We start from the raw sequence: 12,702 nt of genomic DNA, 5'->3' as shown, positions 1-12,702 counted from the left end.
CATCTGACTTCAACACAAACAGTAGAAGCAAAAATATAAGAAAATACCTTTAAAGCAATAAAGGAAAATAATGTCCAGACTAAAATTATAAATCTAGCAAAGCTTATCCTTCCATAATGAAGAACATTAAAAAATAGGGATTAAAAAAAACTGAAGAAAAAAAAATGATCATCAGAATTGAACTTATGAAAATAGAAGTTTTTTGTTTTGTTTTTGTTTCTTTTTTAAGATTTTATTTATTTATTTATTATTTATTTATTTATTTATTTATTTATTATTTGACAGAGAGAGACTGCAAGCAAGGGAAGTGGGAGAGGGAGAAGCAGGTTCTCTGTTGAGCAGGGAGCCCAATGTAGGACTCGATCCCAGAGTTCTGGGATCTTGACCTGAGCCAAAGGTAGACAGATGCTCAACCAACTTACCCAGGTGCCCTGTTTTGTTTTTTGCTTTTCAGAAGAAAAATCATTCCAAGTGGATGGCTAGGAATTCAAGAAGAACAATGAAACTGGTAAATTATACTAAATATTGACCTAATAAAACATCAATAAAAATTACTGAGTTTAAAATATAGTAAGTATTCTCTAGAATACATATTCTTATGTACACATGAAATTATTCTAGAATTAAAACATATACTGGTCTAAAAAGCCAGTTCCATTAAAATTAAAATGACTGAGGATCAGGAGTGGCAGGGTGGCAGTCAGTTAAGCATCCAACTCCTGGTTTTAGCTCAGGTTGTGATTTCAGGGTCATGAAATTGAACCCCTGCATCGGGCTCTGCACTCAGCACAGAATCTGTTTGGAATTCTCTCCCCTTCTCCTTCTGCCCCTCCCACTTGCACTTGCTCTCTCTCTCTCAAAGAGAGAGAGTGCACACAAGCAAAGGGATCAGCAGGGAAAGAAGCAAACTGAGCAGGGAGCCCGATGTGGGGCTTAATCCCAGAACCCTGGGACCATGAACTATAAGATATAGATTTGTCATCTACAAGGCATCCAATCCATGACACTTTGTTATAGCAGCCCAAATTAAGACAATATTGACTGATAATTCTGTTTTAATCTCCAAACAAAGTTAACTTCAGTTAACCAACTAAGAAAAGCTGAGTTTAAAGATAAATTTTTATGATAAATGGAAAGCAAGGAAAAGAAAAATCATCTGAAGGAGAATCACCATTTCTCCCTAAAGCCAAAGCTGATTTAAGATTAAAAAGTCCATGCCTCTTTTTCCTGGTCCCCAGCATAGGCCTGCTTAGACTTCCAAAGTGGAATTGGCTTTAGGTCTGTATTAATATTGTGGTAATGTAGAAAAGTCACAACAGACAAGGGAAATAAAAATATTAAAGAAGCATATAATACTAAAAAAAGGAATTACCTTTCTTACTGAAATCACTATTGCTAGTCTTTGGGCCCATGGTGTATTCCTTAGAAGCGTTACAATTTTGACTCCATTAAAAAAGAACAATTAATTTAGAGGTCGACATTAAAATTAGGTGTTGTTACAGTTTCTGCCGCTGCATGACAAAATGGTCCCTCCCCCCAAAAATGATGAAAAGTCACCACTTTATTTTACTACAAATCTGTAAAGACTTCAGGCAGGACTCAGTGGGGCCAACTTATCTATGCTCCAGTATGTTGATGTCATCGTTCAATGGTTGGAGGCTGTAATCATTTGGCAGTACACTTATTCATGTATTGGTAGTTGATGCTGGCTATTAGAAGGGACCTCAGCTAAGCTGCAAGCTGGAACTTCTACTTGTGGCCTCTCTCCATACAACTCTACTCTGGGCCTGTTTACAAAAAATGACTACTGGATTCCAAGAGTAAAAGTCCCAAAAGAGTGAGAGAAAAGTATGTGACATTTATTCATGAGGTAAGGCCATGCTTTGAAGCTTAACTAATATAGGTGTTTAATTGATTTAATGTTACAAAGCATCACTTTTATTTCCATCGTACTCTATTGGTTAAAGAGGTAACAGAACTCTGCTCAAGATCAATGAAAGAGAATCACAGACTCTATCACTAAAAAGGAGGAATGTCAAGTTACATGGTAAGAAGAGTACTTGCAACAGCAGATATTGTTGTAAGCAACATGTTACAACATGTTGGTATGAAGATAGAATAAGGAATCAAGCAATGCACTCTAATGTCATGAGCCCTGCTATTTACATATCCCTCCAAGAAAAGAGAAGGCTTCTAACTCTCAGTTCTCCTTTTAAATATTGATCAACTCACTAAAAGTGATTATTAATTTAACTTAAGCTAGAAAAAATTTCAGCATTACTACTAGCTTAAGTATTTGGCCAAAAGTTAGCATGTGGCTTCAAGGTCACTGGCTCTTCATGCTCAATGTATTCCAAATTTGAAGGATGCTTGAGTAAGCTAGTCAAAGATGGAGCAAATCCAGGGAGAAGAAAGAGCCTGTGTAGATTCTCAGGATGAGAGACAGAGAGGAGAGCAGGGAGGAGTCAAGGAAAGATGGCCAGCAACTGTGAGCACAAAGAGTGCGGGATTATGCAGCTGAATCCAGTAAGTTACTCAGAGGCTAGGACAGTCTAGGTTAATGACATAGGTCTTTATCCTAAAAACAGTGGAAAGCCACTAGAATATGGGTGAACATTAGATGACATAGCTTGAAAAGATCATTTTGGGAAAAAACTAAGTAACAGATGAGATTGAAAAGAGACAGTATGGAAACAGAGTGCCCATTTAAGGGGTATTTGTAGTGGTCTGGTGAGAAATGATGGCAACATGAGCCTGGGCAGTAGCTGGGGAGAATGAGGGAGGTAGCCAGATTTAAAGCTGCTCGTGTAACCTGATCATTCTGGGCTAAACAGATCAGAAGAAGTTTCTATGTGAATATGAATACTGAGTTGAGTTTTAAAGGACAGTAAGAATCAAATGTATGTAACTGGGTATGAAAATTTTAAGGAAAGCAGCTTATGAAAACAAATGCACACTGGAATGTGCTCAAGCTATGTTCTGGACATTTGTGTTCATGTGACTTGAAAGACCTTGAACATTAGCCTAAATCTAAGACAGGCTGTAAATATTAACTTTAAAAGACTCTAGTACAATTTGGTTAAAAGTGTTCCATGATCATAATTTTTGTATAATACCAAAACACTTAAAACTAGGGTTTTAGAATTAAATAGAGCAAGCTTTACTCCCCAGTTCTATTATTTACCAGATCTGGGGCCTTGGGCAGTTTATATAATCTCCCTAATATATATATATCCCTTAAATCTAAGCTATTTTGGGGAAGATTAAATGAGATAATGCATAATTAATGCAGTATCTGGCATGTAGTACCTGTTCATAAATGTTAATTATTACTGTTGTAACTATGAGCACACTTCCTACTATTGCTTATTATCTTAAATCATTTACTTTGGAAGCTTATAAAAAGCAGAAATAATATCTCATTCTCATCAGAGTTGTCATAAGAGTGTCATCAGAGATGGCCTTTGCAGGAGGCAGAGTTTGAACTGGGCACAATGTAATGACCATCACATCACTACATAGTAGGCATCAAACCTACCGCAGGTAACAGCAGATGATCTGTACCTGCAGACTCTACCTTACTGCCCCCTGCCATAACGAGTCACACTAATTCATCTTAATTTCTTGTCATTTCCCTTCTCTTCTCCAGAGCACCATATGGACCCAGTTAGTCTCATGAGCATTCATTCAATTCCATAAATACTAATTAAATATCAGTGCCCCTGGCACTATGAGAAAATAAGAATCAAAGTCTTGATTCCTGTCCTCTAAGAAACCATGAAACCATTTATTCATGTTCAAAAGCAAACCACTGGAAAACAATAAAATACAGAAGACCAGGGGTAATATTCAGTGGAATACCATGAAGAGAAATGTAGAGATGTGTAAATACCATGTAGGTCCAGTGAATGGACAGAAATTTTATGCACCTGAATCCTAAGATTCATAAAAGAAAATAGAGAAAGAATGGTTTGAAAAGGGAAAGCTGTGGGCACAGAAGACATTTCCTATTCTCAAAAGGCCATTAAAGGTCTCAGGGCAAAAGCAAGTTGAGACCAGACAAAAGCTGATTCACACTAGTGCCTTTAGTGAACCTTGAACAACACATCACACCAAGAACATGGAGAAAGTTCATGTAAAATTTCTGTGATCAACTTTGGATATGTTTGGAGAAATGAATTTGTTGTTGCTGCCTTTGGCAATTTAAGGAAGATGACTGAGACCCAAGGAAAAAGACTGCAAATGACTTTCTAGCCCATAGCTTAATAATTTCAAAGAACTTTGATGTTTGTCAATATTCCAAGAAATATGTATTAAAACTGTAAAAGTCTTTGGGTGTTCTCAACTTTTTTAAAGTAAATTTTTCTTAGGGCTTTCTGAGCAGTACAGAACAGACACGATCCCTTTTCCACAAAGATGGCTGCCTCTAGCGCCTCACACAGAAAAATGCAATTAAATGAAAATCTAATTTTCAAGTGCATCTCGCAGTTTATTCAAAGTGGAGAATAACTCACATTATGAGCTTTCAGACTCCAGGCAGAGCACATTAATGCTGCTTTCCTTTAATAATCCATTTCTAAAACTTGATTTTTATTTTATTTTATTTATTTATTTTTTTAGAAGAGCTTGGGGATACGAAGAAGCCTATAACTAATATGACCAGACTTAACTCCTCTTTAGAAAACCTGACAAGACCAGCAGATCCAAAGCACAATTGTAGAAAGAGAGCTAATCTCCTCCTTCCTTTCTGTTCATAGCTTTTACCCTGATAGGATAGGATCTGATTTAAACTCTGCCACTTTAAATCAGCTTTCAATCTTGCATCTAACTCTTCTCCTGGGTTTTAGTGCCATATTGCAATGTTAAAGTGTAAAACTCTGCATCTGCCGAGGCATTTGGCTGGAAAAGCAAGTATGTCAATGGCCGTCCCTCGCTGCCATCACACATATGGAATTTCTGTGTTCAGCTCTGCCATCTGGTCGTTAGGCCTAGATTCACTCTTCATTGAATAAGGACCATCTACCATATCAGCACCTCTTACAATATGCTATCTTTTTCATGGTGTTATTTTATAGTTCTTCTCTGATGACATTTCCTCTTCCCCACAACCCATTTTTTCCCCCACAAATGCTGTACAAAGAGCAACCTTTAATGCCATCTGAGAAAAAAAAAAAAAAAAAAGCACACACAATGCAATTGATGTAATTGGAAGAAGAGTAATCAAAATTTCAAGTAGTTGCAAACACAGTGGTAGGATTTTCATAATTACGAACACTGTAGAGTATACCCTGAATGTGTACAAGATAGTCTATGGACATAAAACAGCCTTAGCCAAGAAGAACCACTTACCATGATGAAGAGTGTGGGTTAATTGTCCTTGCCATTCCATTTCCCTTATTTATGACAGTCATTACCATGAGACTGGATGACACTTTCTTTTCTATCACAAGGATATGGCCCCAGGATGGTATACAATTTCTGTAACGATGTGCACTCTGTTACTGCTAAACTATTCCCACCTTAGAGATACAAGTACCTGACCAGTTCATTTCCTCCTCAAACACTTCATCTTGGGAGGAAAGAACAAAGTCCTAACCTGAAAACAAACATCAACTTAACTTCAAAAGTTTAAAGAAAAACCCTCAACAACCAGTCAACATGAGTCACTAAATAATCACAGATAAACTGGGCTGGAATATCATTAACCTGATCATTAGAAAACAAATCTAAAATCTGTAGCCAGATTCTGTGAAAAAGAAGATGGTGGCTTAGGGCGGGCTTTTAGGTTAACTCTATAATTGAGGCTTAGATTTTCTTTTCTGAAATCTTTCTAAACTCTGGCCCCAATACCACCCCATCCCCAACCACCAATCTCACTGCATTTCTCATCAAAATTTAACCAGTATGTGTTTCATTCTATCAGGAATTTGCTTGGATACCTGCTTAAACTTAATTGCACCTACAAATCACCTGGGGTTCTTGTTGAACTACAGAATCTGGGGTGGAACTCATGAGTCTGCCTTTCTAACAATCTCTTAGCTGATACCAATGTCACTGGTCTGAAAAGGATGCTTAGGTTTATCCAAATGTCAGTTGCTCCCATCCCTATCTACCTTACATCAGGGAGAAAGCAATTTCATAAAAGAAGACCATGAGCCATGTTAATTTAACTTGATAAGCATCTTCTACATACCAGGTATGATAAATTAGCTATTTTTCAACATTTAAATCTCATAGGCTAAATCTAGGTAATAGTTATTATCTTCCCATGTATAAGTGAAGAAATGAGAGAGATATTGGCAAAGGCAGGATTCAGCCAATTTCTGCCTGAAACCAAATCATGATCTGTTTATTCCATTCTTCCTTACTGAGTCACAATGTGCTATTAGAAGTACTATGTCACCCAATCCAGGACTCCTCCCATTTAAAGAGGACCTTCTAGGACTTCTATGCATTTTATTATTAGTTTTTAAATTTCTGCATGCCTGAAACTTAGTACAATACCTGTTATAATCAAGGCATGTTTGTTAAATGAAATAAATGAGCTCACAAAAGGCAAGATTCAGGGCAGCCCCGGTGGCTCAGCGGTTTAGCGCCATCTTTGGTCCAGGGCATGATCCCGGGGACTCAGGATCGATTCCCACATCAGGCTCCCTGTGTGGACCCTGCTTCTCCCTCTGCCTATGTCTCTCTCTCTCTCTCTGTGTCTCTCATGAACAAAAAAAAAAAAAAAAGATTCACCCATAAGGAGTGAGAGATGGAGTATAAGAGCTTTGAGCAAATGTTCTGCAGTCACAGAGGCTAAGTTCAAATATCTGCTTTTCCACTTATTGGTCATGTGAATTGGGCCAAATTAATTCTTTGCTTTCAGTCTCAATTTCCTCATCTGAATAGTATAGAATTATCACAAATTGGAGAGAGTTCTTAGCACTATGCTAGTACACATTACAGCTTCAATAAGGGATAGTTTTATTTATTTGTTATTATTATTATTATTATTATTATTATTATTATTATTAAGTAGCCTTGTTATGGAATAGTCCACTGTAAGGTGTAGAAGGAACTAGAGCTCTGGTTCTCAAATTTAGTATGCATTGTAATCCACTGAGGAATTTTTAAAACTACTGATACTGGAACCTATATTAGAGTTCTATTTTTTTTTTTTTTTTTTAGATAGAGTTCTAATTTAATTAGCATAGAGAGTGGACTATACTGGGCATCAGCAGGTTTGTGAATTCTCCAGATGATTATAATATTTTTAAATTATGATGCTCATGCTGCATTCCAAGATTAATTAAATTAGAATCTCTATAGGTGAGACTCAGGCATTTGTACTTTTTAAAGCTCCCTAGATGATTGAAATCTGGAGCCAAGTTTGAGAACCACTGTCTCAGATAAAATTCTCCAGTGGTTTTAAAACCTGGCTGCACATTAGAATCATTTTAGGAAACAAAACAGAACAAAACAAAACAAAAAACAAACAAACAAACAAAAAAACACCAAGAAAAGTGATAATGAGGGCCCATCCTACAACAATTTATATCTAATCTTTAGGGGTAGGATTAAATAATTGGCAGTTTTTAAAAGTTCCTACAGGTGATTTTTAATATACTGGATTTCAATGTGCTGGATTGAGATCCAGCATTCCAGTCATTCTTCAACCTTTGCATATATCACAACCATCTAGAGGGACAATTAAAACTCAGATGACTGGGTTCCACCACCAGTTTTGAATTAGGTAAATCTGGAAGTGGGCATGGGCATTTGTTTGCATTTCTAAGAAGTTCTCAGGTATTGCTGATGCTGATGGTCTTATTAATAAAATAATAAGCCATAAGTGCATACAGATATAAATAAAAAATAAATGTGGAAATTTTATGAAGAACAAAATATACTGTTACACAGCAGCAAGTCACAGAACTTATGAATTGCAAAAGGGGAACAAATGACTTTACTTGGAGAATCCTGGACTATATCACCTTAATTAAGTGTTCATGAAGTTATGGAACAAATACCACCATTTGATAGAGTAACAATGAGAGGCTGGCAACACTATCATGATTTTCCTGCTAAGAAAGCAGAATCTGAATCCAATCATACAAACAAACATCATACAAACCTAAGCTGAGGTCCATTTTACAAAACAGCATCAAAAAAAAAAAAAAATCCTCAAAAGCATCAAGATCTAGAAAGTCAAATACATAAACAGACAAAACCTAAAGAACTCCTGCAGATTAATGCAGATTAAAGAGATATAACAACCACCAGGCCCATGATTCTGAATGGATCTTTTTTTTTTTTTTTTTTTTTTTTCCAGAGAGAACATTACTGGGGCACTTGTCAAAATTTGAATAGATCTGAGGAGTGGATGGCAAAAATTTTACCAATGCTGCGGTGCCTGGGTGGTTCAGTGGTTGAGTGTCTGCCTTTGGCTCAGGTTGTGATTCAGGGGTCCTAGGATCGAGTCCCACATTAGGCTCCCAGCAGGGAGCCTGCTTCTACCTCTGCCTATGTCTCTGCCTCTCCCTGTGTCTCTCATGAATAAATAAATAAAATATTTTTTAAAAATGTTACCACTGCTAATTTCTGATTTTAAATACTGTATTGGAGGATGACCTCATCTACAAGCACGGCACTCTAAAATATTTTAGGGGCATGTGATATTGAGTTGTTAACTTACTATCAAAATGTATAGGAAAATAAAAACCTTCTTTTCTTGTGCAGTAACTGAAACTTTTCTGTACATTGTGAGCTTTTAATCAAAAATAAATTTGAAAGAATTAAGCCAACTTTTACTCTGCACAGGCCTTTTCTGGAAACAGGAATGCCAACCAAGGCTAGAAATGAATTTGCATCTTAGTAGAAACATAGAAAAAATTACTCCCTGAAAAATCCTAATCAAAATTGGCTTATGCTGCTTTTTTTAAAATGGCTCAACATTAAACTCCTGTGATTCAGGTGTCCTGAAGTGTCTTCCTTTATCCCACACTCAAGTTTCAAAAAAGTTTAACTTGGGCTTGAAGTAGTCCTTGTGGCATTTTCTATGACTCCCTTGCATGTTTCTTCACAATTGCTTCATGCCTATAACTTGGGATATTTCTTCACATTCCTTTTCTCTAGTCTCACATTTTACTTTTTTTCCCAAATATTTGTAATTTCTGCTTATATGTCACATATTATAACCTTTCTATGTGATCAACTTGATATTTCTACCCCACAACTGTTTTTTCTCACCTGGTGAAAGCATGAACTTCTTTCTGGCCTATTTGCTTTTATCTTGGTCTTGATTCTCACCACTCATGGGGATTCTCTCAAATAATGAATCTCATTTTTACTATTCTCATTATTTGCTCTATTCCTTTTAACCAAATCATATTTATTCTTAATCCTATGATTGCAGTCATCTTTATTCATTTGTTCTTCTATTCATTTATTCATTCATTCCACAATGTGTGTTACACACTTTTAAAATGCTAAAACACTGCTATGCACTATAAAAGTATAAGAAACATCATGGTCCTTGGCTTTAAACAGCCCATGGTCTAATTGTAATTCTGTAAGGCAATGGAGGGTGAACAATGCTATCTGTGTTGGTTGTTCTTTATGATTCTATGGCAGTCGGTACATCCTGTGTTGAAGGGAAGAGCTCCACAGTGGAAGTTACATTTGAGTTGTTCTTGAAATATAATTGAGTTTGAGAATTATAGAATGAGAGTATTTATACCTCTTCAGAAAGGAACGAATCAGCATGAAGATTCACATAAAACTGGGCTTCTGATATGGTTTAAAATAAGGGAACAATGGAGGACAGGAGAATCAGAATCCAAGGCTAAGAGTACTAGATAAAGCCTGTCCTAGAGAAAAGCTAAGGTGTTCCTGAACCCATTAAAAAAAAAAAAAAAAAAAAAAAAAAAAAAAAACAACTATAAAATAAGATTTTAAACTGAGGGCTGATACAATCAAGTTTATTTATTAAAGACTTTCGTGGAAAATGGATTGAAAATAGAGTGAATGGATTCAGTATATATATTCCAAGTGACTGGTAATCTGGAGGGAGAGAGAAGATGCAAGCCTACAAAAAAGGCAGTGATATAAGGAAGAGGAATAAGGCAGCTCACCAGAGATGTTCAGGAGATCCTCTGGTGATCAGCTGATGACTCTAGATACTCCTCCATTGCTTCTGAAAACATCTGGGATTGCTTAGTGGATTCCTTTGCTTGAGATTTGTTTTCAAAGTTGAATTTTGAAAGCTTAGAAGGCTTGCTATGGATATGCTTGAGGAGGCTGTGTAAAAAGGAACACGAATATAGCATGAATGCTACTGAAACCAAAGACAGACAGTGAGTGCCTGAGCCAGAATTGCTATGGTAGGACTGAAGAAAAGCAAAAGGACTCAAGAAGAATTTAGGAGAAAATAAATTCTCCTAAATTTCAGTGTACTGAAACTCATAATTTATTCATGATTTATTAAATGTGGTGGGAGCGTGAAGTCCAAATGAATTTTGTGTTTGGCTGTGGACTGACAATTCCTATTTTAGTGTCCAGAAATTAGGATAGAAAATAAATGAGAAAAAGCCAGGTGAAGGAAGGTCAAATAATTAATTCTATTCCGAACATCTGAGTTTTAGCCATCCATGGATAGCCAAATGAATATATTCAGGTGGAAAGCAGATGTATATGACAAGACTGGAGAATATCTGTCTAGGAGATTTAGATTTAGAAATCCTATGCTATCAGTGAGCACTAAAACCATGACACTAGATGGAATTTTCAAGGGATAATGCATAAAGAGAGAGAAACAACACTAGCGTGAAGACAAAACATAGAGAAACCCATGTGGAAGCATTAGATAGAGGGGATCAATAGCCAGAGATGTTATCAGAGACCAAAGAGGAGTGCCATGAGACCTCCACACCTTTTTTTCTTCCTATCAGTACTTCTCCACAGCATCCAGAGTAATCTTTAAAAATAACAGACACTCAAGGAGGTCAGTCCTCTGCCTAAAACCCCTCAAGGCTCTATGACCTTTACAATAAAAGCCACTCCCTTTCCCAAGCCCACAAGACCCTACATAATCTGGCTCCTGTTTACTTCTTCAGCCTCATCTGCCAACTCTTGTACCCTTTCCCACACCCAGAACCTTCTTTGGTTCTGCATCTTCAGTGCCTATACTTACACTGTATTCTATGCCAGATGAGTTCGGCTCCACATTCTTCCCCAAGTGGGATCATCATGGTAGTGTATGTTTTATACCACCATTCCCTTCTCAGAGAGGACTTCCACTGCCAGATAGAAGCTGGTCCACTACTGTCAAACTCTCCTTCAATACCTTGTTTGTCTCTTTCATAGAATTTACTACAGATAGAAGTTAGCTACCAATTCATCTACTTATTTATTTGTGTCTTTTATATCCACTTGAATATGAGTTCCATGTGGGAAGAACTTTGCCTTTCTTTTTTATTTTAGTATTTGCATCAGCTAGCACAGAGCCTATATATGTCTACCTACATATGTATAATTTTTTTTTTTTTTTTGTCGCAGACATGTATTTGTTTTTAGCACACATCCTACCCTGTTGAAGGGTCTGCACTAGAGGAGTGAGGGGCACCAGAGTGAATGTTATTCCATCTGTCTCATAAAGAAGGTTATAACCCAAATAGATGGAGTAAAAATATACAAAGGGTGACATTAAAATCTTTTTTTTTTTAAGATTTTATTTATCTATTCATGAGAGACACAGAGAGAGAGAGAGGCAGAGACATAGTCAGAGGGAGAAGCAGGCCCCATGCAGGGAGCCCAACGTGGGACTCGATCCCGGAACTGCAGGATCATGCCCTGAGCCAGAGGCAGATGCTCAACCACTGAGCCACCCAGGCATCCCAGGATGACATTAAAATCTAAAGAAATGTGGACCATTAAGAAAGCACTATGCTTCAGAAGTGTTAGTTAATAGTGGGAAGTCAGGAAGCTTTGCTATGTCTGGACTTTTTCAGTTACTATATTTTTTATATATATTCTTGGACTCATTTTTCTGACAGTGAATGTTAACTTGGGAGACATGGAGCATAAGGAAGAAAAAGAATTAAAAAAGAAAATTTAAAAGCAAATATTTGCTATTTTTTTTTAAGAAAGTTGATGTGTTTCCCAGAATTTAAACCTGAGTGATTTTCTTTCTTTTATAATCTTAAAATCATGTGACTGGAAACCAGGATCTGTAGGTGTGGGTCGGGTACTACTTGATATGGACACATTGGGTGGACTTAAATTGCTCTTCTCCACCCTCCAGATAAAAGGCTTCTTATCATAATACCATTAAAAATAAAAGGTGAGGGGCACCTGGGTGGCGCAGTGCTTGAGTATCTGCCTTTGCCTCAGGTCGTGATCCCGGGGTCCTGGGATCAAGTCCCACATCAGGCTTCCCACAGGGAGCCTCTTCTCCCTCTGCCTATGTCTCTGCCTCTCTCTCTGTGTCTCTCATGAATAAATAATAAAATCTTAAAAAAATAAATAAAAAAATAAAAGCTGTGAAAGTAGTTTTAAAAGTGTAAGTTTTCTAACTTGAAAAAGCCATTTAATTCCATTAATTATTTAATTAAAAATCAACATATCTTTATTTGACACCATGTGACTGCCAAGTTATATAGTAGTTTTTAGAAAAGAAAAAATAGAATAGATAAAAACCTTAATCTCAAAGAATTGTAA

General features: G+C 36.7%; 1 long non-coding RNA gene across 4 annotated transcripts in view; it reads right to left on the bottom strand.

Moving 5' to 3' along the window:
- Positions 1-12,702, bottom strand: part of LOC106559006 — an 85,368-nt gene that overhangs the window by 16,448 nt on the left and 56,218 nt on the right. For 3 of the 4 annotated variants that reach the window (XR_005361695.1, XR_005361696.1, XR_005361694.1), the window contains exons 4-5: positions 10,119-10,284; positions 423-479 (exon numbers count right to left, since the gene is read on the bottom strand). This is a non-coding gene — a long non-coding RNA (uncharacterized LOC106559006). The remainder of the gene's footprint in view (positions 1-422; positions 480-10,118; positions 10,285-12,702) is intronic. The other variant, XR_005361697.1, reaches the window with a different exon arrangement.

The sequence above is a fragment of the Canis lupus genome, chromosome 7 (genome assembly GCF_011100685.1).
Source record: "Canis lupus familiaris isolate Mischka breed German Shepherd chromosome 7, alternate assembly UU_Cfam_GSD_1.0, whole genome shotgun sequence".
Lineage (NCBI taxonomy): Eukaryota > Metazoa > Chordata > Mammalia > Carnivora > Canidae > Canis > Canis lupus.
This window is presented reverse-complemented; position numbering and strand designations above follow the sequence as displayed.